General features: G+C 38.7%; 1 pseudogene; it reads right to left on the reverse strand.

Moving 5' to 3' along the window:
- Positions 1-400: 400 nt before the first annotated feature.
- Positions 401-820, reverse strand: LOC126499177 (mitochondrial intermembrane space import and assembly protein 40-like; annotated as a pseudogene).
- Between the last annotated feature and the right edge of the window lie 5601 nt (positions 821-6421).

Below are 6421 nucleotides of genomic sequence, written 5' to 3' on the forward strand. Positions count from 1 at the left end.
ACACACACACCACACACACACACACACACACACACACACACACAAACCCTCAATCCCTGAGCTTTTGAGTACAGAAAGTATTTTGGACTATCTCCCTTCTTCCTCAATCCCAGAAAAAGGGGTCTATATGTAGTGTATATTAATATACCAATGCCTGTTCTGCTGAGACTCTTACACATATATTTTTTGAAGACAACACAAAATTGAAACTGCTCCTGAAACATGCAATTCTATTATGACCTCCAGGTTGATGCTTCCAAGTCCCATTCTTTCAAGCTACCATATATGTGAATAATTTCACTTCTTGTGCTCCTCTGAGCTTCAGCAATGCATCTTAGAGGTGACCATAAGGCATTGTGTAGAAAGTCTCGTGGTGAGTGGCAGCCAGGGCCTGTGGCCTTTAGGAGATTGACCCCTGCTCTTTGATTGCAGAGGCCTTAGAAGCAGCTGCTTCCTCCATCTGCTCAACTGGCTTTGCATCCTCTTCCTCCTCCTGGTCTTGGGGATAGAGGTCTGGGTATTTCTGCGTGCACTCCTGCATGGTCCGAAACTGGTCTTTACAGTCTGATCCTTAGATTTCCTCTTTGATATAATGGAAGCAGGAAAAGACAGACTTGAACTGTTCCCCACAGGGGCCGCTCACCATTCCCCCAAGGCATGGGGAATTCCAGTTAATATCTTCTTTGGACAGTATCAATCCGAGCTCCTCATAGGGATCATTGGGGTCATCAGCCACCAGCTCCGCACTGCTAGGAGTTTCATGGTCTTCTTTGGTCACAAATATGATCTGATCCTTCTCTTCGGGCCGGCAGTAGGACATGGTTGTTCCCAACATTAGCAGCTCTCAGTGGCCATAGTGGATACACCATCAGGTCATGACCTCCTATCTCCTCTCTTCAGGCCTGGTGGGCAATGAGGCCCGCGCAGACCAGCCCTCTCCAGGCCTGCCCACTGCATGCCTGCTTCCAAGCTTTGAAGCCTCCTTTCTTCTTGAATTGAGAATAACAATCCCTCCTTCTTCCTTGGATCAATCACTAGGAAGTACGACTATCAAGAAAGCTTTCTGCTATATCCTCCCCTCTAAACTTCATGAGCAGAAGTTTCCTCTAATGTCCAGCCAGATGCATACATCCCCTCAGGGTGTGAGGATTTTAAGCCATTTAAATTGACTTATTCATGTCTTCTTATGCACCAATTTAAGTTATGAGTTATAATCTATTTTTTGTATACAGTACCTTATATGATACATTTTAGTAGCCTGCACACATGGCAAATGGCAGTAGATGGAGAGTGTTTCTCAGCATTGAACTGATCCACTATGCATTTGTATAACATCATTATTATATCAAAATTAGATTAAAGCAATATACGAATATTCCTTATTATCTTGCATACCTTAATGTTGCTCTCAGACTCTCAAACAAACTCAAAGTCAAGACCTTCAAAAAGCATCAACTTTACAGAAAAGTGGTGGCTCATGCGTTTAATCCCAGCACTTGGGAGACAAAGGTAGGCAGATTTCTGTGAGTTTGAGGCCAGCTTGGTCTGCAAAGCAAGATTCAAGATAGCCAGGACAGTTATACATTGAACCCCTGTCTCAAAAACAAATACTAAAGTATCAACTTTGCCAGTTTCTTCTTAATTATACATTCCCACAGACAGAAAATAGTCAACCTTGACAGTTTTTGTTCTTGATATTAGCTATTTAGTTATCATTCATTAATCATGGAGAATGTCAATGTAGTGCCAGACAATACCGTAAAACTTATTTACTTCAATGTCAAGACTTGAAGGATGCTAAGATTTTGTTAAACTAGTGACCCATATTTTGCACAGACCAAAACAGATGCTGTTATACTACCAACAGGAATGATATCAAATAAAATAACATTTAATATATGTTAAAGACAGTTGACTTCCCTTTGAATATATATTGTACGTTTCCTGTCCCTGATTTTTTATATGTCTATTAAAAGTGCTAGGTTGAAGTTTTTTTGATAAAGCCACCTTCTGAAGTACCATAAATATCTAAGAGTCAGGCAATTAGAACTGTCACTAGCAAACCAGACTCTGTTTCTCTTGGTGCCCATTCTGTAACTATATTTAGTACGAAGGAAGGGATAAAATGCAATGATAGATATGCACTATTAAAAGGATATATGACACAGGACAGAAAGACATATAGTGATGTGAAGGAGGAAGGAGCCTGTGACAGAAGAAATAAATGACACAAGTAGTTTGGACACCTGAATAGGGACAGTTTTGATGAAGATGAAAGACAGGAAAATTAAAAGAAGAAAAGGAAGAACAAGAAACGAAAAATTGTATAGACCTCATAGGCATGATTTTAAAGCTCACTGAGATAAGAAATACCTTTAGAAGGCTAGATCATTAATCATGGATATTTCAATTAGCTAGTATTGACTGGGCTGGTAATCATGGCATTGATAAGAGAAGCCTTCTCTCCTGGAGGCAACACAGGCTGCTACCTGACATACTTTCTGAGCAATCCATAGAAGTCAGCCTATTACACACTTGGCCCTAATGTGGTTGGGAAATGAGACAAGGATGAAAAATAGAAGTGTGGTACAGAGTCAGCTGAATCCAGCGATCACGATGTCATCTTCACATTGGTGCCCTTGAGATTGTAGGTGAAAGTAACAGAAGGAAAGCACAAGACTTGAGTAAATAAATACAATAAACCATTAGAAAATGAGAAATTGCCTTTTCACAATTAGCTGACATTAATTTCAATTTCAGAATATTTATGAGAATGATGTTTTTAGTAATAAATTAATGGATTTGTTTCCTCTGACTTCTGAGAGTAAATATGGAAGTTCTATTTTCTGTATAACTTTTTCTAATCTTGGGAGAAATACAAAATATTCCACTAAAAATTTCTACCCTCTCAGAGGAGCTTTATTTTCAAATAGCTTTACAAGTAGTAGTGTACGTTGTAAAACGTCTTAGAATTAATTCAATTATAGCAACACATATGTTTAGCACAAACAAAGATGTTGTCCAAAAAGATAAGATTTATTAATCTCTTTTGTATACCTCTTTTGAGGAGGAATCCAACCCATGGTCATGTATGGAAGGCAAATTCTATACAATGAGAAGTTGCATTCTATCCAGGAAATGTAGTCTGCTGTGCATGACTTGGCCTCTTATCACCCCAGGCAAAGGACCCACAGCATATCTCTGCCCCCTGTGTTACTGAAATGGAGATTCTTATTTCTAGTTTTATCCTAGGCAGTTTTCTACTATGCGTTTGAATACTGCCAGGTATTACCACACAGGTACCTCAGTTAATACCTACTATGAAGTCATCAACAGTAGGTTCCTGCTTGTGAATTAGCATAGCGAAAGACTTGCTTGACTAGTAAGAGATGTTCTTACTTGTTTATTCTAGTCAGGGTTGTTTTGTGCTAAGTGATTGTATACTCAACGTTCCATTAGCACACTTGGCCACCATAGAGGTGTAGTATTAAGATCCTTATTGTACAGGCAAGAAAACTGAATCATGAGGCAAGGAGTCCATCTCCATTGAACCCAGACTGAAGGAAGCAGAGTGAAGTGCTAAGCACAAAACAAAGCAATATCTACTTATGTGCAGTGGCTAGTGAGGACAGAACTACATAATAGTTTAAATATAAATTCTTTTAATAAATATTTAATTTTTTTTATTTTTTTAAATATTTATTAAAATAATTACTAAGGTATGATAACAAGCTATAATTATAAAATATGAGGAGATCTCTTATCTAAGGATAAGAGAAGATGTTTACATTAGGACATCCTTAGAAAAGGGTAAAACCCACATATACAAAACAATAAAAGAATTAAAAACAGTACAAGTCTCATCTCAGAAATAACTAGACTGAACATTTTTTAGAACAAAATATGAGTGATCATAGCTGGGATAACCAGAATCAGGCAAACACAAATACTATATCCCAACAGGACTACAGTTTTAGGAACATTTTATGGCAACAGAATAATGAAAGCCATAAATCAAGAAACTTGGGAGCATCAGGCAAGTGGGTTAGAGTACATCAGAGAAATCTCACTTACAAGTCATAGATCCTTTTCTTTTGGGTTGGTAAAAGCAAGAAGTCTAGACATCCCCCAAAGAATTTGCCTAATTAAATCACACAGAAATTTTACATCATAGGTGGACAATAAATTACTCTTAAAAGTTTTTGACTGGCATCATCCTAAACTTTCCACAACACTGATGCTCTCCCAGTCAAGCAGTCATACAGAATGTTCAGTGTGGTGCAGGTCCTGTTTGTGAATTTCAGCAAACAGAACTCAATGAAGAAATTCCTGATGTCTAGTGATGTTGGACAAATCTGTAAGTGTCTTTTGGCCATTTGAGATTCTTTCTTTAAGAATTCTTTGTTTAGTTCTGAATCCCATTTTTAATTGGGTTATTTTAATTTTGATGTCTAATTTCTTGACCACTTTGCATATTTTACAAATCAGTCCTTTTTCTGATGAGGGATTGGTGAAGATCTTTTCCCATTCAGTAAGCTGCTTTATTGTCTTATGGACTGTATCCTTTGTTTTACAGAAGCTTCTCAGTTTCAGGAGGTCCCATTTATTTATTTTTGCTCTCAGTGTCTGTGCTACTGTGGTTATATTTAGGAAGTGTCTCTGTGCCCTTGCGCCAAAGGCTACTTTCTACTTTCCAAGTGTGATTGGATGTATATAAGGTCATTAATCCATATGGATTTGAGTTTTGGGCATGAGGATAGATATGGATCTATTTGCACTCTTCTACATTTCTTCATTGAGCCATCAGGAAAATGCAACTCATATAACTCTGAGTTACCATCTTATATAAATCAGAATGGCTAAGACCAAAAATACCAATGATAGCTTATGCTGGAGAGGACGTAGAGTAAGAGGAACACTCTTCCACTCTTCTATTGCTTGAGGGAATGCAAACTTGTTCAACCACTCTGAAAATCAGTAGGGTGGTTTCTCAGAAAATTGGGAATCAACCTACCTCAGGTCCCAACAATACCACTCTTGGGCATATACCCAAAGGATACTAAAGGACATTTGTTCATGTTCATAGAAGCATTATTTGTAAGAGCCAGAACCTGGAAAGAACCAAGATGCTCCTCAATTGGAGAATAGATGAAGAAAATGTGATATTTACACAATGGAGTACTACTCAGCAATTTAAAAAAAGACACCTTGAAATTTGCATGCAAATGCACAGAACTAGAAAAAAAAATCCTGAGTGAGGTAACCCAGACTCAGAAAGATGAACATGGTATGTACTCTCTCACAAGAGGATACTAGCTGTAAAGGAAAGGATAACGAACTTATATAATCCATGACCCTAGAGAAGCTAAGTAACAAGGTGAATCCTAAGAAAAATATACATAGATCCACCTGGAAAGGCAAATAGACAAGATTGCCTGACAAAATTGGGAGCATAGGGGTGGGCGGGGGGAGAAGGGAGGCAGAAAGAGAAGAGGAAGAGAGAAGGGAAGTGGAAAGAGGAACTTGAAGGAATGGGATACTCAAGATGGAGGAAGGCCAGAGATGAGAGCAAAGAAAGTGATATTTTGATTGAGGGAACCATTATGGGGCTAGCAAGAAACATGAAACTAGAGAAATTCCCAGGAATCTACAAGGAAGAGCCCCACTAAGACCCTACGCAATAGAGGAGAGGGTGTCCGAATTGGCCTTGTCTTGTAGTCACATAGATTAATATCTTATATATCACCATTGAACCTTAATCCAACAACTGACAGAAACAGGCAGAGACTTGCAGCAGAACTCTGGGCTGAGCTTCCAAAGTCCAGTTGAAGAATGGGAGGAGTGAGAATATGAGCAAAGAGATCAAGACCATGATGGGAATACCCACTGAAACAGTTTACCTTAGCTAATGGGAGCTAACCAACTCCAGCCAAACAGGGAAGGAACCAGCATAGGACCAAACTAGACTCTTTGAATGTGGCTCAGAATTGTATGCCTGGGGCAGATTGTGGGTACCATTGGCAGTGGTACCAGGATTTATCCCTGCTGTTTGTACTGGACTTTTGGGATTCAATTCTCTTTGGATGGATAACTTGTTCAGTCTAGATATAGTAGGGAGGGTCTTGGACCTTTCCCAAAGCAATGTGCATTACCCTCTTTGAGGAGTGGATGGGGGTTGGTTATGGGATAGGTGGAGGAAATGGGAGGAGGGGAAGGAGTGGGTACTATTATTGGTATGTAGAATGAAAAAAAGGATAGTTTGTTTTATTTAAAAAAATTAAATAAATTAAAAAAAATATTGCACTTCAAAAGATAATAGAGAGTTCTCTGTTTGGCCAGATGAGAGGTACTCTACAACCATGGGGCAAACAGACAGCCACCCACTAAATTACAGATAATATCTGGTGATGGAAACCAGTAA

This window comes from Alexandromys fortis, unplaced genomic scaffold, assembly GCF_014885135.2.
Source record: "Alexandromys fortis isolate MF-2015 unplaced genomic scaffold, M_Fortis_MF-2015_v1.1 scaffold_15, whole genome shotgun sequence".
Taxonomy (NCBI): Eukaryota; Metazoa; Chordata; class Mammalia; order Rodentia; family Cricetidae; genus Alexandromys; species Alexandromys fortis.